General features: G+C 38.4%; 1 long non-coding RNA gene across 1 annotated transcript in view; it reads left to right on the forward strand.

The window, feature by feature from the left end:
- The first annotated feature begins 624 nt into the window (after nt 1–624).
- LOC140524370 (uncharacterized) overlaps nt 625–26,378 on the forward strand; it is a 67,422-nt gene continuing 41,668 nt past the window's right edge. The window contains exons 1-2 of the long non-coding RNA XR_011973700.1: nt 625–734; nt 10,934–11,036. This is a non-coding gene — a long non-coding RNA (uncharacterized lncRNA). The remainder of the gene's footprint in view (nt 735–10,933; nt 11,037–26,378) is intronic.

A 26,378-nucleotide genomic window follows, 5' to 3' on the forward strand; every position in this document is an offset into this window, starting at 1 on the left:
TTGTGAAAGAAGAAACAGAGCAAAAGGGGAAAAAAAACACAAAAAGAATTAAGTAAATGAAAAAAGTATACTTTGATCTACCTTAAGAATCCCAGGTCAGTATTTTAAAGGTAGATCATTGAGGTCCTTAGATGCTGGTCCAAAGAATTTATATTTCATTTCATAAACAATGGGGAGCTATTGCCGAATTTTGACTAAAGAGAATAATATGTTCAGTGATATGATTCTATGTTTTAGAAATATTAAAAGAAAGAAGAAAGTTAGGTGGAGATTCTTGGAATGGCAGGGAGGGGTGGTGCTCAAGAAAAGGTGATGGCTGGTGTTGGACATATTCAGCTTCATTCTAATCCTATCTGCATGCTTCTATGTCAAATCCTACCACTTGGGGCCAGCTTAGAGTTATAGAAACCCATGACCCTTTGAAAATCACGTTGAGGAAAGTGGTTTTTTAATCACTTATGTGGCCCACAAATGGTAAATGGGAGAAATAACAGAAGTGTGCAAAAATGACTTTTGTTCTTTAGAAAACTTCATGTACATGTTTAGCAGTTCTTTTGCTGACATCTCACACTCCCTTCTCAAAATGCTTTTTAAAGAGACACATATCTTTACAACCTTAGCCATTATGAAAAGGTGCTGTTCCCTGTTACTTCCCTGACACTGCTGGAGTTTGAGCTATGAAGAAAAGAAGACATACAGCTGGATTGCATTGCTTTTGTCAAAGAAAACCACAGGTAAGTGGGTTCTGGGACTCATTAGAAGAAAAAGAAATACTTTCCTAAAAGACGTGATCAGGCAATAGCTCCTTATTGGAGTTGTTTTTATTTTTTCCACCCAGAAGCAGACTGGGTAGATTGGGATCAGGGCTTGCAAAGTGAAGCTATAGGTAGTTCTAAAGACTTCAACTTGTTTTTGTTGTTCAGTGGTATCTGATTCTTCATAAACTCCATTTGGGATTTTCTTGGCAAAAATACTGGAGTAGTTTACCATTTCCTTCTCCAGCTCATTTTACAGAAGAAGAAACTGAGGCAAAAAGGATTAAATGGCTTTCCCAGGGCCACACAGTTAGTGTCTCAGGCTGGATTTGAATTCAGGTCTTCCTGAGACTCCAAGCCTGGAGCTCTATCCACTACACCATCTAGCTGCATCCCTCCTTTCATCTGCATCTTGGAACTACTTATCAAGGAGCACGAAGTGCTACCTCTTACAAATAGCTTCTCATGAGTCCCCAACTTGTTAATATTCTATTCCTTTAATGAAATTGTTTTGCATTTACCATGCAGTTTGATTTTGGTTCCTTTGGCATAAGGAACTCCCTGGTAAGGAAACTATTAATACCCCCTGCAGATTCATTTATTCTCTGCAATTTATCATCTAAGAGAGTTCTTTTGAGCCCTGATTGGTTACGTGATGTGCTTGGGGGTCATACAGTCATAGTAATGTGGTGATAAATGTTTAACAACAGGATCCTTGAAAGAAAAAAAATGTGTAGCTGGACAAACTTTTAAATTAAATCTGCATGGTCATCATTTTCTCCATCCCATCTATACAATCAGCAAAACAACAAGCGAAGTCCTGATTTATAGTTTCTGTTGTTTTCTCAGGAATAACTGCTCACATTGAAAATTTAACAATTTACTTTGGGGCCGATTTGACCTGGCTCCAGCAGCTCTCGTATGGTGGTGTCAGAGGCAGGACTTGAATTCAAAGTTTGGCTTCAAAGTCAGAATACACACACACATATATATGTATCTTTTATATTTGCTTATCGGTACATCTCCCAAACCCTAGAAAGAATGACACACTCATATTTATTTCAAACTTCTTGATTTCTATAATTGTATCCCTAAAGTCTTGCTCAGAGTCTACAGATGCTTAATAAATTTTTATTAAAATGAAATAAATTGAATTGATAGCTGAGGGGAAGAGGAGACCTATTTCATTTTTTCCCAGTCTTTGTGTCTTTCACAAGTACCCCCAAGCATTCCCAAGAGTCTCAGTAGAGACCTCAGCAAAATTTTAAATGAGAAGTGGATTGGATCGAGAGACAGGAAAACAGAATGCCATTCCTGACTTTTTTTTTTTGCTTCAACTCTATTTCCTCAGCTGTAAAATCAGAGGTTTAATGAAAAGATACCAAGGGTTCTTCCTGTTCTGAACATTCTGTGGTTTACTTAGATGTAGGAACATGTTCCATGTAGAAAGAACAGTTGATGTCTAGTCTGGAGACTGAGTTTTGAATTCTGCTCCTGGTGCCTGATCAACCCTGAGATCATGGCCGATCATTTAACCTTTGTGAGCCTGTTTCCTGGTCCATAAAATGGGATTGGTAACACTGAACTCTGTACATCCCAGGGCTGTTTTGAGGAAAGTACTCTGTAAATCTTGAGGCACCATAAACGTGAATGGCTGTTGCTGTCAAGGCTGAGGAATTGGAAAATATCCACTTTGCTTAAGTAAAACTTCTGTGCCTATCTGCCCTCTAATTTAGGCTGTCATTTTCCTGGCTTCAACACTTAATTAATAACTTAATCTCTCTTTATCTTCATTTCCTCATTTGGAAAATAGGGTAATTGGATTAGATAATCTCTAAGGTTCTTTTTCTGAGTTCAAATCCAACCTCAGTCACTTACTAGCTGTGAGATCCTGGGCAAATAACTTAACCCTGTTTGCCTCAGTTTCCTCATCTGTACAATGAGCTGGAGAAGCAAATAGTAAACTACTCCAATATCTTTGCCAAGAAAACCCCAAATGGGGTCCCAAAAAAATCAGACAGGACTGAAAGGAGTGAACAACAAAAAACAAAATCTTGATTCTTTCTGAGTTGCAGTATCTGTCTGTTAAATAAGTATAAGAAAAGGGAAAAAAATCACCACTTTTCCCTCTAATTTATACTCAGATACTGAATTTTCGAACTACAAAGGACCTCTGCAATAATCTAAACTGTAAATTTCTTGAGAGTAGGGGCCTGTCTTATTTGTTTTGTAGCCTCAGAGTCTGGCACATAGAATTTAGTGGAGGAAGGAACCAGAGATCTTGCTTTTTCCCAGATAAGAAATGGAGTCTTAGATAAGTCTCTTGCTTCAATTCCCACAGTTTGTCAGGGTTAGATTTCAGTCTCCAGGCTGACATCCAGCCCTCTTTGTTTCTCACCTACTGCCTTCTTCCACCACCAACTGTGTAACCTTGGTGGAAGCACTTTCTATCTTTGTACCTTGATGTCTCACCTGTAAAACAAGAGTGGGATTGATAGTGTCTAAGTTCTTTTGAGCTCTAAAAATCCACAAGTGTTAGTTCTTCCTGACATAGCATCTGTTTCTCCTCCACTAGCTAATATTTTTTCCTCTCTGTTCGGTGAAGTGCTGTGAAACACTTCCTAATTTCAACCAACATTTCCACTGACTACTTCTATACTTAATTAACATTCTCACAATAGACTTCTGAGTTACTATTCTTAATGAGTACTTCAGTAGGGAAATTAATTTTTTAATCCTTAACAAGCAAGGAATTCACATCAGAACATTCAAAGTACAGGGAAAGTTCTTTTATTTCTGAAGTCAATTTCTTATACAATCTTGGAAAAAGGAAGCTGAAATGAAGGGTAGGGGCACACATTTCTTTTTCATAGCTTCATTGGTAGCATTCATTGTCTCTCTGACTATCTTCTATAGTGGACGTTGACAAATTCCCTTCATAGTTTCATTAGCCACAGGTTAATGTGTGATAATGCAGGTGAAAATTTTCTTGGCCTTCTATCTCTTTACCATCACCTTTTCTCTTAGTAGTCTCTCTAACCCTCACCTTTCCAGAGGACCAATGGTGAGGGTTAGGGGTGTTCTGTTTTGGGTGAAGTGAAAGACCAGCACTAATATCAATAAGCTAAAGGAGTAAACCTGAAAGATCTTAAGACCCGTGACATCCAAGGTAGATGGATCTAAATACTTTAGATTTCCCCAAATCCAATCAATCAGAAAGTATCTACTAAATGCCTACAATATTCCAGGAACTATGAAAGTGTTGGCATGACACAGAAAGAAAAGATAATCCCTGCCCTCCAAGAATTCATATTCCAATGGAGGGAATATGGGAATACCTCATGTCCAGAGAGCTTGAAGAGGAATATGGTTCCTATATTCATCTAGCCTCATACAGAGAATGGAAGGATCTGGCAAATTCTGATTATATAAATACAGGTAAACCAGATGTAGAAAACAGGGAAGATAGCTAATGAACTCAAATGTTAAAGATATGATTCAAATCTGGAAGGAGGGACACAATTCTGTGAATAAAGAAAGGCCACGTAAACCTGTAAGAAAAGGTCATGGAGGCTCACTGTGAAGAAATGCCTTCCTCCCTAAAAGTGAATTTGTGTTCAATAAAAAAAAATGTATCTTAATCACAGCTCTATTACTTATATCCTGGGTGTTCTAGGGGAAGTAATTTAACCTTTTTGGGCCTTATTTATGAACTCAGGGGGTTGGACTGAATGATCTTTACAGTTCCTTCTAGCTCCTGATAGTACGGTAAGCAGGGTATAGAAATGAGAGCTTATGAGAGTTGTTTCAAATGTGTCAAAACAATGGTATGACAATGCCATGCATTTCCTAGTTCTATCTACAATACCAAATTCTTTCATATGCATTATCTCATTTGATTCTCATAGTAACTCTATGAGATAGCTATTGACTTCTCTTATTGTCTTCATGTTGCATGTAAAGGAACTTTGACTCAGAGAGGTGAAAAAGTGATAAGAATGAATGATGACTAGAACCTACATTTTCTGGCTCCAAGTTTAATATCTGCTATCTACTTGTTTTCCCTTTGTCCCCCTTCTGACCTGGGTTTCCCCAACCTGGTTGGGAAGAGTGGAATGGGTGATAATTATGTGAGCTAGGAATCACCAAGCACTAGCTTACATTGAGGTGGCATGGAAGGTCTAATCTACTCCTCCTACTGCTTCTTAGAGTGCTCTGCACCTTACCATCTACCCTGCCATATCCCTGGACACTATCATCTGACGTGCTGGTGCATTCTTAGGTCATTGCCACCAGCTTGACCCTACCCAGAGCCTTCTGGGTCTTTCTACTCCCCCTGAAGCTGAACTTTTTTATTCTGCTTCCTTTCCAAATGAGAATATGAGCTCCTTAAGATCAGGGACCACGTTTTATTTTTAAATTTATATCCTCAGTGCTTAACACCTTGCTTGAGTATTGCATAAAAACTGTTGCATCCATTCAACTATAAAACTATCTCACTTTAAAGATATTTTAGGACTTCCTTATGGAAATCTATGTTTTTAATGAAATCCTTATTATTTTGGGATATAAGGTCTTGCCCACATCTGGAATATGTAGATAGTAGCAAAGGCAGTCCTCCAGTGGGAGAGGTGGAGTTAAATAGTTAAATTAAACAGTTTAAGGTTTTAGAATACATTGGCAATAGATGGAGTTGAGTCTGGATCTAGGGAGGGGTTCACTATACTATGGCTGAGGAGTCGGAAGGTTAAAGGGGAATGAATCAGAGATAGTAGAATTGTATAAGGGTGGGAAGGATAAAATCTAAATAGTACCAACCTACAGAATAACTTGAATCTAGGAATAGTCTTCTCTCCAGGCACTAATCCTGCAAACCTGTTCCCAAAGAATTTGGAAAGTAGCCAAGAGAGGATTCTATAGTAATGAAAGTAGACATTTTAGGAAAAAGTAGAGAGGGGTTGATTTTAGATGTTTGTGCTCTGATATGATGGGGTTTCCAATTTGTTTCTTAAAAAATGTTATTTGAGGAAGAATGATATCTGTAGTCACAGAATTGATTGTGATTCTTGAATTCATCAATGGGTAAGTGGCACTCACTTGCAGGGCACAAATTGCAGCTCATCATATCCATTATTTTTCTTGAAATGATAGAAAATCAAAATTAGCAGATAGAAAAATTGGAGCAGATGTCTGGATGCTAGTAAAGCTTGAGAAACAGCAACTCAGGAATTTTTTTTATAAGAAAAATGAATTTAAATTGACTTGGATATGAACACTGTCAGAGGCACAGAAAATTAGCAGAGAACCTGTAAAGGCAGGGTGTAATAGTTACAGCTGTCCTTCATAATCAAGAATGTTGTTGCTGACAGTGGCATTTCCTGGTCAGAAATGCTCATCACAAGCAGAGTATACCCAAAGATCAAACACTTACCTTGTTCTCTAGCTTCTTCCTCTTGCTGAAGAACAGTAGGGAAAGGTGAGTAAATTGTGGAGGGAGAATTAAATGCCCTGGGAACTTGCTATGTGGATTCTAGATATCTTCCTCATTAACAGTTTCTTCCAAAAGTTGGACAGAGCTGCTAGTCACAGAGACTGTGACAGCAAAGTTCTCTAATCGGTTAGTCATTAAGTCAATTAGTTTTTGGGCCCTCTTGGCTCAGAGTGGATGTAAATAGTAACTGTTTCTCTTTTGGCCAGCAACCCTGAGGGTCTTCCCCTCCCAGTTTGACTTATTTATTTATTTTTGATTAAAGGGGCCATCCCTAGACTCACTTCTTAAAGAGGCCTATTCACTGAATGGGTGTTGCCTCACTCAAAGTGAGAACCTGAAAAGACTTTAGCTTAAAAGGGCCAAGATCTCTCACTGTACCTGGGCCATCTCCAGTCATCCTGATCCATGTTTAACCACTGGACTCAGATGGCTCTGGAGGAGAAAGTGAGGTTGGTGACTTTACACAGCCCATCTTCACTCAAATCAAAGTCAATTGTGAGTCGTAGGTCAGATACTGTGCTAAATGCTGGGAACATAAAGAAAGGCAAAAGACAGTCTCTACTCTCTTGGAGCTCAATCTAAAGGGAGAGATAATGTGAAAATAAAGATACATACATAAGGTAAAACAAAGATACATACATAAAAAAAGATGATAAATAGAGATGACTGCTAGAATTAAGAAGGAATCAAAATGGAATTTTATCAGGGATTATTTTTATCTGACTAACCAGGAGGTGCAAATGAAGAGGGAGAGTATTCCAGGAATATGGACAGCCAATGAAAATGGCCAGAATCGAGAGAGAGAGAGAGAGAGAGAGAGAGAGAGAGAGAGAGAGAGAGAGAGAGAGAGAGAGAGAGAGAGAAAGAGAGAGAGAATCTTATTTGATACATAGCAAGAAGGTTACTGTCACTGGAATGCAGAGAATGTTGAGTTAGGGGCAGAAGGGTGTAGGATAGATAGGAGAGGGTCAGGTTGTGTAGAGCTTTGAATGACAAATGGGATTTTATGCGTGAAGCAGCAGTGTATATCAAGAAATAGATTCCTGTGTGGAAATCCAGGAATCTGAAGAAGGAAGCATGATAGAGAGCATTTGATAAGGATAAGAAGGGAGAAGTAGTGGCAATATTATGGTATGATTACTTTATAGATCTCCTGTCTTTAGGAGGAAGTAGTTGTTGATGGACACCACAAACTATGTAGCATGAGAGACTACTTACTCTCTAGGTTTTTCTGCTACAAAACAGAGAATTTGAAGAAATCTTCCATTATTTTTTTAATAACTTTATTTGTTGGCAAGTAGGGAAGATGATAAGGAGAACTGACTGTTCTGGTCAATAAGGAACTAATGAATATTCAAGCAGAGAAACACTGAGTGTCATCTGATATTTTATCTAGTCTTTTCTGGAAAAGTCTGGAAAAAGTCTTTTCTACTTCTCAGTGTAGAGATAGGAAAAATACAGGAACTAGAATTTGAATCCAGGTGCTTGGCCTCCAGATTCAATGCATTTTTCTGGAGCACCACATTTCCTTCATGTTGAGTTTGAGTATCAATGACTGTCAAGTGAAAATATTCCACATATTATTAGTGATGTGAGAATGGAGATCCAAAGACAGTTAAGGATGTGGGTATATCTGGAACAACTGGGGCCCTCGTCTCCTATGGGCCCTCAAAAAGTACCTTAGGTTGTATATACTTTGTAGGTTAGAGTTCTTTCTAAACCACAGCCCTTTCTAACCACAGTTCTTTCTAACTGCAGTTAATTGTACATTAACTCTTACTTATTAGCAAGCAGACATACTTAGTTCAAAGCAAGGACATTTAATGAAGCATTGTAACATAAAAATAACACAAGAGAATGATGGAACATACAGTCCATACAACTTGAACTTACTCTGTCACAAACACATACAAGTACACACACACACACACACACACACACAAAATTAGTGCGAAGAATATATTTATCTACCATCCACTGAAGGAGGGGTTGCTATGTTTAGCAAAGTTCTGCCCATAAATGCAGGGATATAATTTTCAGTCAGCTTTTTCAGCGGATGGTTTTGAACCATTTTTCCTCAGTCAGGTTGCTCACAGAAGGCTGTTGTTCAATCTTATTTGACTCTGTATGACTATGGACTTTTGTCCATGGAAGTTTTTAGGCAGAGATACTAGAATGGTTTGCTATTTCCTTCTTTAGGGTGTCCACAGATGAACAGGCAAATAGGGGTAAGTGACTTGCCCAAGGTCACATAACTAGTAAATGTTTGAGGCTGGATTTGAACTCAGATCTTTCTGACTCCAAGCCCAGTGCTCCATCCACTGAACCATCTAACTGTCCTTCACAGAGGGTAGCAGATGCTACACCTCAAATCATATCTGCTCTTTAAGCTAGTTTTCTGTTCTCACTGTCTCTTTTGGTTTCCTCAGTTGAACTCTAATCTCACTTATTGTCAGAAGCCTATTGTTCTCAATTTTTATTATTACTACAGGATGGGGCAAGTATTCTCAGAGCTCCACTTCTTCACATGTAAAAAAAATAGGTTAAAACTGTGATGAGAACACTGTTTTCAACATCTCCCATCATGCTCCTGTATTCTATTCAGGTTACAAGGACTAGACTGGTTGAAGAAGACCAAAAAGGGTCATGAATTTTGTCCCATTTCTCCTCAGAAACAAATCGCAGTCCGGTGTTGGGCTGGTTTTCCTTTCTTCCTTTCTTTCTTTCTTTCTTTCTTTCTTTCTTTCTTTCTTTCTTTCTTTCTTTCTTTCTTTCTTTCTTTCTTTCTTTCTTCCTCTCTTTCTTTCCTTCTTTCTTTCTTTCTTTCTCTCTTTCTTTCCTTCTTTCCTTCTTTCCTCCTTTCTTTCTTTCTTTCTTTCTTTCCTTCTTTCTTTCTTTTTCTCTCTCTCTTTATTTCTTCCTTTCTTCCTTTTTCTCTCTCTCTTTATTTCTTCCTTTCTTCCTTCTTTCCTTTGTTATTTATTTATTTTTAGTATCTTATTTTTATTTTTCCTATGCTACATCTAAAACCAATTTTTAACATTTGTTTCTAAAACTTTGAGTTCCAAATTCTCTTCCTTCCTCCTTCCCTACCCCTCTCATTGAGAACGCAAGCAGTTTTATATAGGTTATATATGTGCAGTCATTCAAAACATATCCATACTAGTCATGGTGAAAGAAAACATAGGAAAAAAACCTCAAGCAAAATAAAGGAAGTAAAAAAAAAGTATGCTTCAATCTGTATTCAGATACCATTAATTCCTTCTCCAGGGATGGATAGCATATTTTTCATAAGTCCTTCAGAGTTGTCTCAGATAGTTGTATTTCTGAGAATAGTTAAGTCATCCACTTCTGATCATCTTACAATATTGCTATTACTTTGTATACAGTACATTTCACTTTGCTTCAGCCCATACAAGTCTTTCCAGGTTTTTCTGAGAGAGTCCTGTTCATCATCTCTTATGGTACAATAGTATTCCATCATAATCACATACCACACAACTTACTAAGCCATTTCCTAATTGATGGTTATCCCCTCAATTCCTAATTCTTTGCCCCAAGAAATGAGCTGCTACTATTTTTGTACATGTAGCTCCTTTTCTTTTCTTTTTTTTAAATCTCTTTTGGGATGCAGACCTAACAGTGATATTGCTAGGTCAAAAGGTATGCATGGTTTTATGGCCCTTTGGGCTTGGCTGGTCTTCGTGTAGATTTGGGAGTTATCTGCATAGAAAAGGTAATAGGACTCATGGCAATGAGTGAAATCACTAAGGGTGAAAATGTAGAGAAAAAAGAAAAGAGGGCCAGTACAGAGTTGTAGAGGATGTCCATGTTAGGAGAAGGGAGATGGATAATGATGTAGCAAAGGAGATGAAGAAGTAGTTAATAAGGTAGTGTATTCAGGAGGAAGGAGTTCTCCATGGTCAAAAGGTACATAAAATTAAGAGATCTGAGATAATACTTTCAACAGAGTTGTGACATTGGAAGCCAGGTGAAAAATTCTTGAGAAATGAACTTTTATTGTTGATGTTTTGTCATTTTTCAGTTGCGTCTGACTCTTCATGACCCCCTTTGGGGTTTTTCTTGGCAAAGATATTGAAGTGGTTTGCTATTTCTTTCTCCAGTTCATTTTACAGATGAGGAAACTGAGGCAAGAAGCTTAAGTGACTTGCCCAGGATTACATAGCTAGTAAGTGTCTGAGGCCAGATTTTAATTTAGGAAGAGGTATCTTCCTGACTTCAGGCCCAGCACTCTATCCATTGTGCCACCTAGCTGCCAGAGAAGTGAGCTAGAAGTGAGGAAGTTGAGGCAGTGAGTATAGATGATATTCTAGGAATTTTGCTGTGAAAGGGAGGAGAGGTACAGGTTGATAGGCTGAGGAAATGGATTCTTCAGTCATGGTAAACCATGAAACAAAGAAAAACAAGTGGCTCTTGATCCCACTGGCCAACCCTTCAGTTTCTGCCGTCATGTGGGCAGAGTGGTAGAAAATGGGGTTAATAGAGTGTGCTGAGAATCATGGAGGTTCCTTATTATGATGCACTCAACATTTACGTAATGCTTTAGAGTTTCATGTTAACATTGATATAAGAATTTGTGGTTCATAAAGTCTTTTCTTTGTAATAAACCTATGGAAAAGAGAGCCTAAAATTCATTTCCCCCTCCTACCTTTGCCTTCATTTTCAGATGTGCAAATGAAGAAATTAGGCTGAGAGATTCAATGATCTGGTCATTATTTAGATCGTAAATGTTACAACTGGACCTGAAACTTAGATCTTCTGATTTCAAGGTGAGTCCTCTTTTCATTATACGATTTTGCCTCTCAATTATTATTATTGTTAAGAATGAGAATAATAACAACTCATATTTCCAAAGCATTTCAAGATGTTCAAAGCACTTTACGTATATTACATCATCCCATTTGATACTCATAGCAATCCTGTGAAATAGGTGCTGTTTTTTTCTCCACTTTACAGAGGAGGAACCCTGGGGTTGAGAGAAATTAAGTGACTTGTGATCAGTCACACAGCTACCAAGTAGGAGGCAAGAGTCAGACTCAGGTCTTCCTGACTCCAAACCCTCTTGCCACTATGCCAGCTAGCCAGTAGGGATAGTAGGTTTACTTTATGGGGAAAAGAATTATTACATATACTCCATATACACGCATATTATTTTGTTGCAATTATATCTGACAAAATGCTAATTGGTAAGAAAAACCCATCAGGCAATGATGGGAAGAGATCTCTTTCAGCAGGGGGCATAATTATCTTTCTTAAAACTGCATCTTGATTTCAGAAAATCAATTTGTGGGGTTTCACAGGGAGGGAAGTATAGGAAAAGCTTTGGTTATTCCTGCTGAAAAATGTGATTAGAGGCAGGAGCAGACTTCATTATGACTAATTAGCAAAACACCATTTCTCAAACATATGACTTCTGCATCATGCACATTGTAAGGATGTTTCGTGTCTATCACCTTCTGATGATCTGTGCCTTTGGTTACCCCTTCCCATAAAGCTAAAAAGGTGAGCACAACCATGAGGGACAGAGGAAGGAGTGACTTTTAATATCTCTTGATCACTGGAAGCTTTAAATGGAGGTTCCCAAGGTCAGAGATCAGAGAAAGATAGGGGAGAAAAGACGAGAAGAGAATGTCTCCATGTTTGGCTGCTTTTGGCTGTACCTTAACTCCATGAGCAATGAGCTAGCTACATTGAAAAACAGTTGAAGGTCCTTGTCTGCATGGAAAAGCACTGGCTGTAAGATCTGTAGGTTTTATAAAAGTCATTCTAACTCTGTACCCCATGCCCTGAGAAGGAGCAAAGCACTAGATCCAGTGTTTCAGAAACTTTTATTTAGTGGTCCTGCTGGATGCATGAATTAAACACTGGCTGGGCATTGTGTCAGCTAGATACTCCACTGCCAGCTTGCAGGAGTTTGAAACAAGCTGAACTGTATGACATTCAGAGTTTGAAGTGGCCTAAGGACTAGTTGGGAATAGATTGTGTCTGGGATAGGGTTCTCAAACTTTTTGTGTCCTGGACCCCTTTGGCAATCCCTGTGGAGTTCTAACAATAATGATTTTAAATGCATAAAAATATACATTCAATTACAAAGGAAACATATTAATATGTACCTATACATATACACTTGTATACGTTTATTTAAAATGAAATATATTGAAATCTGTCTAATCAGATATTAAAAAGAGTTTCTTCACTGAACTCTAGTCAAGGACTTTGGTGTAATAGAATAAGCTCCTCTCATGGAACAGTCAGAAGATTTTTAACTGTATGTAGTGTTTTATTCTCTGTAAAGAGTCAACAACAGGAACAAAAATAATACAAGAAACATTGATCATACAGTTATAAAGTCATAGTTTCTCTACCAGAGTCTTTAGTCAAGAATTCAGAAACTCTTGATTGGATAATCCCATATTAACCACAACTCCTAGACTGATGATATGGTAGAACCACTCAGAAAGACATGGATGGAGCAGGGGAGAGCCTGGTACCTCAGAACTCCTACCCCTACCCACATCACCCATAGCAGAGTGGAGGGTGCTTGAGCATGGGACTTGTCAGGACTCTGATTGTTCTTGTTGAATAGGGCCAAGATGGTGTCTAACAACATCTCTGTTGGTCTATATTCTTGTTATTTATTGTAGGGGCATAATGTATTGTGTTACATTACTATGAATTAACTAACTAGGACATGGACATAGAAAGACTTATATAAACAGATACCTTCTCTAACATCCCTCAGAGCTAATACTCTAAAATTCTACATTCTTATTTTTAAGGACAGAGATTTTTTTTTTGTTTTTGCCTAGCTCATTGTAGGCACTTAGGAAATGCTTGTTAACTGAATTTAGCACAATGCCTAACACAGTAGGCACTTAATAAATGCTTGTTGAATTAGATGAATTGAGAAGGGTATTGTGTAGCATGAGAGACATCAATATTTTACTGAGACCCCTGGTTCTTAGCAGGCTTTAATCACTGCAAATTAAAGTCAATTCCAATTTGTCTGTTGCTTAGAGCATGGTGTTAATGAGGCTCAAATTGTGAGCTGATCTCTATACAGGCCAGTTAGTTTCACTGTATGTGAAACTGTATGTGTGGCCCCAGAGGATCATGTTTGTTTTGTAAATATGTGCCATGAGCCAAAGTGTGGCTGAGTGTCACCTCTCAAGGAAAAAAATTCAAAACTTGTGCATTATTGTTAGCAGATTAAATAGGCTTATCTTTTATTTAGGTGAATACTCCCATATGGATTCTCTTCGTAGTTTCCTTGAACTGTTAAAGGCAGTTAGGCGTAGCAGCCTGGGAGTAAAGAGACCTGAGTTATAGATCCTGTCCTTGCCACTAACAAGCTGTGTGACCTCAGATATATTGCTTTATCTTTCAGAACTCAATTTCCTCACCTCTAAAATGGAGAAATGAGACTGATGATCTAAAGTACTTTTCAACCCTTAGCATTCTCTGATTCTTTTATACTTAGACAAACTGATCACACATTCAGTGGTTCTTCTTTGTAGTCAGTGATATTTCATCTTTTCAAACAGTCATTGAACTTTGCAATTTTCTTGGTTGCTTTCTGAGTTTATGGAACTATAGAACTGGTAGAATAAGTCTGCAGAGATTCTATGCTGGTCAGGATCTGGGGATGAACTTTCCCACACTTGCATAAACTTCAATGGGTATCTTTCCTACTTCTTAGCATTTGGAGAATGGGGCCAAAAGGGGCAAAGTAAGTTCTGGAGTAGGATTTTCTTGTTTCTGCTGATTAAAACATTTTAAATAACAGAAAAATTCTGCCATGGGTGGAGAGGGTTAGCATTATTCAACTCATTACTGCTTATTGTAGCACTGGAAGTATAGCCTTTACAGAATGTAAGTAGTTTTAACTTTATAACATACTGGCAAGTCAAGTTCCCACAGTAGGTCTACATCTTTCCCTCAGGATTCTAGGGATGCCTATGAGGTATCATGGACATCTTTCTAGTACTATCATCTCCAGCCTCCATTTAATTGCATTCTCCATATCATTTGTCAGTGTCAGTTAATTTCTCTCGTGTATTGTGTATTGATATTGTGTTTTGATCCAGTGAACAGCACCTTACTACAGATTTTACAAGTTAGCAACAATTGGATTTTACAAATTGATTATTTGCTAAGGAAATATAGAAAGAACTGAAGTTACAAAGCATTTTCCCAAACACTAAGGACACACTTCCCCCTTTACTTGCTCAGTCCCTGGAGAGAGTGAGCTTAACACAAATTGGTTGCTATAAAGTTTTGGAGTCAGCCCTGGGTTCCTCCAATCCATATTAACACAAACTTCCAGAGACAGACTCACCACATTTGCATGCTCCCAAGGCTGGGCTCTCACAATCTCCCCTCTACCTCATTCAGTGTTCTAAGGCAACTCTCTAAGACTGTTTCAGAGAAGGTGTAGACCTGCATTGTTAGAGGGAGTTTCTTTATCCCCAAGTTCCTATATTAGTGCAATCACAAGGCTGGTCCTTATTCCTAAAAGCCCTACAAGGTAGATACTATTGTTACCTGCATTTTATAGAGAAAAAAAACCAAAACCAAAACCAAAACAAAAACAAAAACGAGGATCAGAGAGACTGACTTGTTCAGGACCACAGTTAGTAGATATCTGAGCAAGGATTTTCCGGACTCCAGGTTTTCCTGATTCCAGTTGATCATTCTCTCCACTATCCTTCCCTATCTTCACTAAGTGTTTATAGTATCACTGAGGCAATCTATAATATGCCTATTATGTCAGGTTTTTTTTTTTACCCATCCCTTAGGAAGGGACATAATTCCTGCTTATGCTTGGTTGTCTTATCATTTTTGTCCAACCTGAGTTTGACAGAATGATTCACATATTTATCTGACATTGAAACCAAAATAGATATTCCTTCTCCATCTATCCTGGATCACACATGTCACACTGCCTGAGAAACAGACCCAGAGATCAGTTCATTTGGAATTCTTTGTAGTGGGGTGGGGAATGGAGACGGGTATGTTCTTGCAAGTTACAGAAGCCTACTGAATCTGTTGCTATGCAATAACCTATTATCCAGAAGTGCGAATACTTTAAGTGGCAAAAGAATATATGACTTAGTAAATGCAGGGTGAGTTGTAAAACATCTTTTCCTCTATCTAGGACAAGCCCCTTCCTTTCCTCAGTTCCTGCTAGCATTCACTCTCTGCACCACTTTTTCTATATTTTTCCACTGCTGCTTTTTTCTTTCAGTTATGTAACTGTCCTTCAAATTGCCCTAACTAGACCATAAGCCCCTTGAGGACAGGCACAGTGTTCCCTCTTTGTATCGTCCTGTTTAAAAAAAAAAATCTTTTCCCAAGTTAAGAGAATTTTATTCATCAGGCTTAGGCCAAAAAGGATTGGGTGGGCCTTCTTGCTTTTTATAGAAAAGAGTAAACCACTCCCACATAAAGGAAAGACAATTCTGATTTGTTCTCATTTCAATTAGGGGATGCGGTTAGTGCAGCCAGCCTCAGCTCCTCCCTAAGTATTTTGACAGTTTCTTGTGAAAAGATGGGGTGAGTGAACCTTCAGGGCAGGCTAGCTGCCATGTACTCATTAAGAGGAGATAGGATTAGGGATAAAGAGATATGATTAATGCACATGAGCAAGTGGTTCCACTCTCTCTTCTGCAGGTTGACTGCATGCAACCAAAGTCAAATAAGATTTTTTCTTTTTTTATATTTTATATATTCTATGTATTTATTTTAAAAAAAGATTTAAATTTATTTATTTTTAATTTTCAACATTTGTTTCCACAAGATTTTGAGTTCCAGATTTTCTCTCTATCCTTCCCCTCCTCCATCCTGAGAAGGCATGCATTCTGATTACCCCTTCCCCCAGTCTGCCCTCCCTTTTATCACCCCCCCCCCCCATCCCCTTCCTCTTTACTTTCTTGAAGGGCAAGATAGATTTCTGTACCCCATTGCCTATATATCTTATTTCCCAGTTGCATGTAAAAACAATAATTTTTAACATTTGTTTTTAAAACTTTGAGTTCCAGATTCTCTCCTTTCTTCCCAACCCAACCACCCCTTTGAGAAGGCAAGCAATTCAATATAGGTTATACATGTGTAGTTATGCAAAACACCTCCATAATAGTCATGTTGTGAAATTCTAATTATACTTCCTTCCCTCCTATCCTGCCCCTCACTTATTCTATTTTCTCCTTTGACCCTGTTCCTTTTCTAAAGTGTTTGCTTCTGACTACCCCTCCCTCAATTTGCCCTCACTTTTATCCTCTCCCTGCCCTCCCCCCCCCCCACTTTACTGTTGGGTAAGATACTTGAGTGTGTATGTTATTTCCTCCTTAAGTCAAATTTGATGAGAGTAAGGTTCACTCATTCCTTCTCACCTCCCCCCTCTCCTCCTCCATTGTGAAACCTTTTTCTTGCCTCTTTTAGGTGAGATAATTTACCCTATTCTATCTCTCCCTTTCTGCTTCTCCTAATATATTCCTCTCATCCCTTAATTTTATTTTTTAGATAGAATTCTTTCATATTCAACTCACCTTGTGCCATGTATCTATCTATCTATCTATCTATCTATCTATCTATCTATCTATCTATCTATCTATCTATCTATCTATCTGTCTGTCTGTCTGTCTGTCTGTCTGTCTGTCTGTCTGTCTGTCTGTCTGTCTGTCTGTCTATCTCCTCCAACTACCCTAATATTGAGGAAAGTGTCATGAGTTACAAATATCATCTTTCTATGTAGAAATTTAAGTAGTTCAAATTTAATAAATCTCTTATGATTTCTGTTTCCTGTTTACCTTTTCATGCTTCTCTTGATTCTTGTATTTGAAAGTCAAATTTTCTATTCTGGTATTTTTATTAAGAATGCTTAAAAGTTTTCTATTTCATTGAATATTCTTTTTCCCCCTGAAGGATTATACTAATTTTTGCTGGGAAGGTGATTGTTAGTTTAATCTTAGCTCCTCTGACCTCCAGAATATCATATTCCAAGTCCTTCACTCCCTTAACATAGAAGCTGCTAGATCTTATGTTATCCTGATTGTGTTTCCTCAATACTTGAATTGTTTCTTTCTGGCTACTTGCAACATTTTCTCCTTGACCTGGGAACTCTGGAATTTGGCTATAATATTCCTAGGAGTTTTCCTTTTAGGATCTCTTTCCAGAGGTGATCAGTGGATTGTTTCCATTTATATTTTACCCTCTGGTTCTAGAGTGTCAGGGAAGTTTTTCTTGATAATTTCTTGAAAGCTGATATCTAGGCTCTTTTTTTTGATCATGACTTTCATGTAGTCCAATAATTTTAAAATTATCTATCCTGGATCTATTTCCCAGGTCAATGTTTTTTCCAGTGATATACTTCACATTGTCTTCCACTTTTTTCATTCTTTTGGTTCTGTTTTATAATTTCTTGATTTCTCATAAAGTCATTAGCTTCCATTTACTCCATTCTAATTTTTAAGGAATTATTTTCTTCAATAAGCTTTTGGACTCTTTTTCCATTTGGCAGTTCTGCTTTTTAAGGTATTTGTCTCCTTATTGGTTTTGTGGACTTCTTTTACCATTTGGGTTAGTCTATTTTTTTAGGTGTTATTTTCTTCAGTATTTTTTTTAGATCTCCTTTAGCAAGCTATTGACTCAATGTTCATGATTTTTTTTGTATCACCCTCATTTCTCTTCCCAATTTTTCCTCTACTTCTCTTATTTGATTTTCAAAATCCTTTTTGAGCTCCTCCATGGCCTGTGACTAATTCATATTCCTCTTGGAGGCTTTCGATGTAGGAACTTTGACTCTGCTGTCCTCCTCTGGTTGTATGCCTTGATCTTCCTTGTCACCAAAGTTGGATTTTATAGTGTGAGTTCTTTTATGATGTTTACTCATCTTTCCAGTCAGACACTTGACTTTCTAACTCTTTGTCAAGGTAGGAGGACTCTGCTTCCAGTGGGGGTGTGGGTGTGGGTGTGGATGTACTGTCTCAGGTTTCAGGGATTTTGTATCAACCACTCAATTCCCCATTGTCTGTGGGCCCAGAGCCCTGTAAGCATCTTCTTCTGCTGCTGTTGCCACTGCCACCTTCCCTACTGCCCTGGGACTGGAGCCAGACATAGCACTCCTCTTTCACCCAGGTCCCACAAAGTTTTCCCACTAACAATATTGGTGTTTGTGGATTGAAAAGTCTGGAAACTGTCACAGCTGCCAAATATTCAGTCCTCTGGGACCTTCTTGGGCTGGTCTGTGCCAGTGTGGCCCATGCCCAGCTCTGCTCTCTGCCCAGTGTGAAAGACCCTTCCTGTCAACTTTCCAGATTGTCTTGGGCTGGGGATTTGTTTCAGTCCATCACTTTGTGGGTTCTGTAGCTCTAGAATTTGTTTAGAGTCAGTTTTTACAGGTATTTGGAGGGCTCTGGGGGAGAGCTCAGGGAAGTCCCTATTTTACTCATCCATCTTGGCTCCATTCCCCTTGCTTCAAAGAAGTTTAAAACATGAGGTCACTTCAGAATAATTGCATTAGTGACTGATTTCTACAAACTTTGTCTGATAAAGTTCCAAGTATATTAGATACTCAAACATTCAATTCAATTTAATAAACATTTATTTGTTCCTCAAGAAGCTTACATCCTAAACATTTATTATTGGATTCTACCACTGATTTTATTGTTTAGTCATTTCAGTCTTGTCTATTTTTGACCCCATTTGGGGTTCTCTTGGCAAAGATACTGGAGTAGTTTGACATTTCCTTCTCTATCTTATTTTATGGATGAGGAAACTGAGGCAAACAGGGTTAAGTGACTTGCCCAGGGTCACACAGCTAGTAAATGTCTGAAGTGAGATTTTAACTCATGTCTTCCTGATATCAGACCCAATATTCTATTCACTGTGCCATCAGCTGCCTCCTACCACTGATTAGGCAATGAAAATAATATAATGGAAAAAACTCTGAATTGGAAGTTGGATGACCTGGGTTTACAGAATCATAGATTTGAGAGTAAGAAAGGACCTTGGACATCATTTGTCCATCATTTCTCATTTTTCTGATGAGGAAGTGGCCACTCAGGTAGTAAGAAGCAGATTGTTATGTTGAGTTACTTCAGTCATGTCTGACTCGTCCTGAGCCCATTTGAGGTTTTCTTGACAGAGATACTAGAGTGGTTTGCCATTTCCTTCTTCAATTCATTTTACAGATGAGGAAACTGAGGTAAACAAGGTGACTTGCCCAAGATCACACAGTTAGTAAGTGTCTGAGGTCAGATTTAAACTCAGGTCCTCCTGATGCCAGGGCCAGTGCTCTATCTACCGTATCACTTAGATGCCCATTAAGAAGCAGAACTGGAATTAAAATGCCCAAATTTCAAATTTACTCTTCTTCCAACTGCCCTGTGATTTTTCTATGATTTAAAAGAATTTCTGTGTTCAGGTTTTGGTTCTGCCACTCATCTAGAGCTGTGTGACCTTGATCAAGCTGCTGTACTCCTCTGACTTTCAATTTCTTCACGGGGAGAATGAAAGGTTTGGACCAGATGATCTTTAAGTTCCCTGCCTGTGCTATTTGACTTTCCATGATAGCTGCACTGCCTTTTGTCATCTGGAATAGATTGAGACACTTAAAATAAAAAAATAAAACAGAAACTACAATGGAACATAACTCATCTTCCTCTCTAAGTCCCCTGGTGTGGTGATATGGCATGTGTTCATGTGCCTGTGGGCGTACTCATGTATGTGGATGTGTGTGTGTGCGTGTGCATGTGTGCGTGTGTGTGTGTGTGTGTGTGTGTGTGTGTGTGTGTGTGTGTGTGTAAGAAGGGAGGAATAAATGGTCAGGGAGAAGGAGAAAGCATCAGTCATTCTGCAGAAGGATGTCCTTGCTCTGACTCTTTATAGGAGTGGAAGAGGAAGACCAGAATATTTTCCTTTTTTTTGTGCCTCCACCCCACAAAGGGTATGAGGTCTTCGACACTTACTGGATTGTATAATCCCCAAAGGAAAGAAGGTAAAAGTACAAGACAGGAGAAAACCTGCAAGTGTTCCCACTCCGCATTTTCTAAGCCAGCCCTATGAAGTCTGTTGTCCTTCTGGAAGGAGCTTTGCTGAGTCACCTTTCGAGGTCAGAAAATCTCCTTTGCTGGCAGCTTTATTTATAAGGGAATTAATTGATCAAGTCACTTATGTAAGAAACAAAGACAAGGCAAATGGACGGAAATTACCTTTGTATCTGATTTCACTATCTATAAAATGGGGATACTGATTCCTGTTTGTACCCACCTTACAGAAATTCCAGAAGGACTAATTCAAACACATATTTAAGCAAGGGGAGCCTGAGATCCTTGGAGAAAGGTATGAGAGAGATGTAAGTTGTTATACTTCTGAAACCTGCATGCTCACAGGTCTCTGCAAATTCATGTGTTTTGGCTTCTGTCTTTTTTCAGATTTTTAAAAAAGCCTCACTGGTTATATATTATCTGCTGGCTTGAGTTATTTTGGGCATTATTTCAAGTGTCACTGGTAACTGAGAATACACTAGTGAGAAGCTGACATATTCAGTTACAGAAAGAACACAGTTCCTGAAAACAACTAATGGTGCCGATAGGAGGATAGAGACAAGAATATGCAGGATTTTGGTCTTCAGTTTAAACCATAAATAGCTGAAAATGAGAAACTTCTTGGAGCCAATCTCCCAGGCTGAGCATTTAATATTTTCTTACAAGAGGAGCTGTAGAATTAATGAAATAAAGAAATGGACTGATGGCAAGACACAGCAATGGAAGATATCTCCTCACTCCAATTTGAGTTGTGCAGGGCTTGTATCCATTGGAATAGATTGAAACAAAATGGTTAATGTCTAGGGACTTATCCAGAGCTTTCTACCTAGCCAAGTAGTGAAATTAATTCCATAAAATAACAAAAAAGCATTTATTAAATGCATACTATGTTTCAAACACTGTAATAAGTATTGGAGCTAAGCAGACAAAAACAAAGCAAGGGCAGTCCTTTTGAAGTTCTTCAAGCAGCTTGCATTCCAATAGAGGTAGATAGTACATGTAGGCCAGGGATGAGCACCTTGGTATGGAAAGTTACAGGGATGATGAATACAGTGATAACATCCCTCCCAGAAACAAAGGCAGAGATGATTTAATGATAATTCCAGAATTCGGGGTAAGGGAGTTTGGGGGAGAGAAGGTATGTATACTGATCTAGGTAGGTGATGAGGCTGTTGAGAGGCTAGCTGGGGAGTAAAGAATGAACTGAAGTGAAGCAATAACAATCCAGGTGATCGCCCTTGCAGATATCTAACTATGCTAGAGATGAAAGTATCACAGTTTGCAAGGTGTAATCTATAGTCTAGGGGACAAGGTGATTGCTAAGATTGATGGCAGGGGAACAGGGAGATTTATTTTACCTATTGTTTTACTCATTTTGGCTGTGCCATGAACTAGCTTTATGAACTTAAGAAAGTCACTTCTCTGAGTCTCAATTTCCCCATTAGTAAAATGAAGGAGTTACACTAGATGATCTGACGTTCTGTGATCATCTTACTATACACTCTAAAGCAGTCGTGGATTGAATGCAGCTATAGGGCCTGCCGGTAATGATTACTTACTCTTATTTTGATATTTGAGTTGTGCCTTAGAAACCTAGATTTCTTGTGGATTAGGAAATTGATGGCAATTGTGGGGTGGCATTTTAATATCAGAACTGAACAGTGGAGTGAACTGTAAGCATGTTATTGATTCAGGGATATTTCAGGAAGAAACTCCCCACTGAATCATAGAATATTAAGAGATGAGATGCACTTAGGAGGCCATCAAAATTAATTAACAAAATGTTTCTGAAGTGGGTATCCCCTTTAGAACATCCCCAAAATCAAACAGTTTTATGTGGCTGGATATCCTATCACTTTTTCTTACTGAATGATACTCAAGGTTACCTATCATGGGTTTACCTTTTGCTAGGTCATGAATGTGTGGCTCAGAAGGTTTCTCAGAGGAAGATTTCCTGGCTTCTAGGCTAGAAGTGGGATATGATCTCTGAAAATTCTTTCCTGACCCTCCTAGTCTTGATTCCCACTAGTTTGCTGCTGCTTTGTTTTGTACCTCTAAAATATACTAACTCATCATATATTTTGTACTGTATGAGAGGCAATTTGATAGTAGGTAGTATGCTAGACTTGGAATTAGGAAGTTGAGTTCAAATTCCAACTTTGACATCTATTAGTAGGTTGATCCTGGGCAAGTCACTTGATCTCTCTCCTTGAGTCTCATGAAATCACATGAGGCTCAGAGAATCCTCCTGTCTAGGACTGTAAGTTACAAATGGATTTTGATCAGTAGAGGGAGTTCTCACATATTCCCATATCTATATATGTGTACTATCCCCATTCTAGATAGTAAGCTCTAGAAGCTCTAGTCAGTACTAAATAAATGTTTGTTGAATCAAATACTTCCCCCCCCCCCCATTTATCCCAGTTCATCTTGAGCTAGGGTCTTCATTGGAATTTTGGGATCCAGTTGCATTGAAAGACAATAGCTTTCTAACATGAACAGCTTTCTCTATGAATTCACTGAGTTTTACCTTTGCTGAGATATAATCAGTTCCCTTATATTTTTGTCCTTTCTGGTGATTAAGCTGGTATGATTCATTGGAGACATGCCCATCATGACCTTTACATCAACATGTTCACTTACATTTCCACCAAGCCCTTCAACCATAGCTACTGATCCAATGGCATGACCTAGTTATTGCAGTCAGTGTGCATCACCATGATGTGTGAATCAGAGGAAAAGTTAAACAAGTTGGAGACAGAACACAGTTGTTTGGACAAATCAGTTAAATGAAAAGATTGGTTTGGCCCATGCTTATAGGTTCTTTAAAGTAAGGTGAAGGGTATAAAGTAAGGTAAAGAGGAAAGAACACTGGATTAAAAATCAAGTGACCCAGATCCTAGTCTCTACTCTGCCATTGATTAGCTGTATGACCTTGGGCAAGTCACTTTATTAGTGTTTTAAAGAATGGGTTGGAGTAGTAAATAATAATGTTCATATAGTGCTTCATAGCTTGCCAAGTGCTTCCCTCAGAAGCAGTCCATGAAAGAGGTAATATAAGCATTTTTATATTCATCTTGAAGATGAAGCAACCAAGGCTCGATGGGGTTAATTAATTGGCTGACGGTGTTATTGCTGTAAGATGCAGGACCTGAATTCATATTGTCTGATTCCAAGACTGGTGTTTTTATTACTAAAGTCCTTCTAAATTTTTCTAAGTGTCTACTAGGATATGACTAAAGGATTGGGTGTAATAGGATGAGACGAAAGGCTAAACTAATCAGGAACAAATGGATTTTGAAAAGATTGTTTGTATCAGAGTGGAAGGGACAGATGGTTTCAGGGTCGTGGCAGAGTTAGGACAAATTTCAGGGTTGAGAATATCAAGTCATATACTCCAAGGAGGCCATTTATAAGAAGTACCTACATATAGCAAACTATTTAGAGCAGCACTTTTTGTGTAGCAAAGAATTGGAAACAAAGTAGATGCTCATCAGTTGAGGAATGGCTAAACAAATTGTGATACATGGATACAATGAAATCCTACTGAGATGTAAGAAATGATGGATTGTGATGAATAAATACAGAAAAATATGGAAAGATCTGCATAGACCGATACAGATAGAAGTAAGCAGAACAAAGAAAACAATATACACAATGATTACAGCAATATAGATGTAAAAACTAACCACAAAACCCTCTAACAATAAATGTTGCAAAAGTACAAAGGGAAGGGCTGGCTCCAGAGAAAGGATACAGAACTTACTGCCGTGCCCTCAAGGGAAGCCCTCACATATGGACCATTGAACACATCTTTAGGCTTTTAAATATATGTCTCAGTTTTGCTGATTGTCTTCTTTTTTCCTCCTCCTCCTTCTCCTCTTCCTCCTTCTTTTTCTTCCCTCCCTCCTTGTCCTCATCTTCCATCTTTTCCTCTTTTTTCTTCTTTTCTTCTCCTCCTTTTCTTTCTTTCTTTCCCTTCCTTCCTTCCTTCCTTCTTTCCTTCCTTCCTTCCTTCCTTCCTTCCTTCCTTCCTTCCTTCCTTCCTTCCTTCCTTCCTTCCTTCCTTCCTTCCTTCCTTCCTTCCTTCCTTCCTTCCTTCCTCTTTCTCTCTTTCTTTCTTTTCTTCTTCTATCTTTAAATGTATGAGATGTCTTGGGAGTGGGAGAGGGATAATAGAGGAAATTTTGGTGAGATAAAAAGCAAAAGACATCAATAAAATTATTTTTTCAAAAAGAGAATATTGAATTAAATCATTTGAGAGAGAGTACAGAAGTCAGTATCAGGTTATTAGCCTGGAGCAAGATAAAGATTTGGGGAGAAGCAGGAATTTAGTTTAGTCTTGGCATGCTAAGCTAAATTAAGAAACACAGAGAGTAGAACCAGGTTTGCTAGAGCAAGGCAAGGAAACCTAGAAATCAGAGTGAAGAAAGATAAAGGAAAACATCTCATTTCAAGCTCATAGACTAGAGAATGGGTTAGAAAGGCAGTCCTTTGGCAGAAAGGAGAGTTCTTAAAATTCTTGGGGAAATCTGATACTGACTCATTCTCTACCTGTCCATGGTTTCCTGGTTAATCCTTACATGCCTCGTGTATCTAGCACCCCAAAGAGTTTTAAGACTGATGTTGGTAATATTTTAAGAAAGGATCAGTAACTTCTTTTCTGATATATCAAAATATCACAGTCTGACCAGGGATATTCTTACATTAAGCCTCTCCTGCCTGGTTACGGTGTCATTATGCCTGGCAATGGGGCCATGCTTCTAATTATTTCAGCATCTCCAAAGTGGCAACTTTCACAAACACTTATTAAGTACTTCCTGTGTATGAGCAGAGTGCTGTCTGAGGTTCTGGTGGGAATACAACAATGATTAATGACACATTCCTTGATCCTCATGGAGCTCAGAATCCAGCAAGGCATTATGATATGTAACCAAATATCTATTGTTCTGGAGGTAGCTGTTGGCACAATGGTTGTACTGAGCCTGAAATAAGGCACACAGAATAAATGTAACTAGTTGGGAGAGTGGATAGAAAGCTGTACATGGATTCAGAAAGACCTGAGTTCAAATCTGATCTCAGACACTTAATAGCTGTGTGACCTGGGACAAGTAACTTCACCTCTATTTGGCTTAGTAACCTCCGATCCAAAATGAGGATCGTAACAGCACCTACCTGGCAGGTTTATGGTGAAGATCAAATGAGAGAAGATTTGTAAAAAATCACATAGCACAGTGCCTGGCCCACAGCAGGCACCATATAAATGCTCATTTCCCCTTCCTACCTCCCACCCCTCAACTTTAGTACTGGAAGGATTTGTTTTCATTGGTATAGGTAATCCTACTGATGTAGTTTAGAACCCCTTTCATATGTTAATAGACAGTGATTGTGTGTTATCTGGATGCAAAAATGCCTGATATGTTGCCTAATCAAACGACCATGAGCTTCTCTGTCTTAGCTAGGCTGGCATTTGGACAAAATGCCCACTGCTAAGTCTGCACGCAAATAGCTGTAATATAAGGCAGTGCATTATAACTGTGAGGTGCACAAACCAGGGTTTATAACAGTCTGGAGGAAGATGACCACTGAGTGTGGGGGTCTGGCTTCATGGAGGAGGTGGCATAAAGACAGAGATACAAGAGATACAAGATAACAGCTTTTATGCAATACTAGCAAATATAGCAATTGGTACTCAATAAATATTTTTCCAGATGTTGAATGAATTAGTTTTTCCTACTGTTTTGTATATATATGTATACATATATACATATATATACACACGTATATATACATATGTGTACACACACACATATGTACCTATGTACCTATGTATATGGTACAGGAAAGAAGGGTGGGGAAGGGAGGTCACTGTCTTTGACTTCTTATTTCATCGATCACATCACACCTGACTTTGGGGTTTTTCTAGAAGCACCGTAGCAGTTCAATACTTTTCTTAAGTAGAGAATAATCCTCTAAAGACTTAAAAATTACCCTATTTTTTTTTGCCCAAGTGCCCTCCTTTTATTCACTGGCACCCACATCCAAATTACGTGTTTGTGTAATTAA

This window comes from Notamacropus eugenii, chromosome 1, assembly GCF_028372415.1.
Source record: "Notamacropus eugenii isolate mMacEug1 chromosome 1, mMacEug1.pri_v2, whole genome shotgun sequence".
NCBI classification, from domain to species: domain Eukaryota; kingdom Metazoa; phylum Chordata; class Mammalia; order Diprotodontia; family Macropodidae; genus Notamacropus; species Notamacropus eugenii.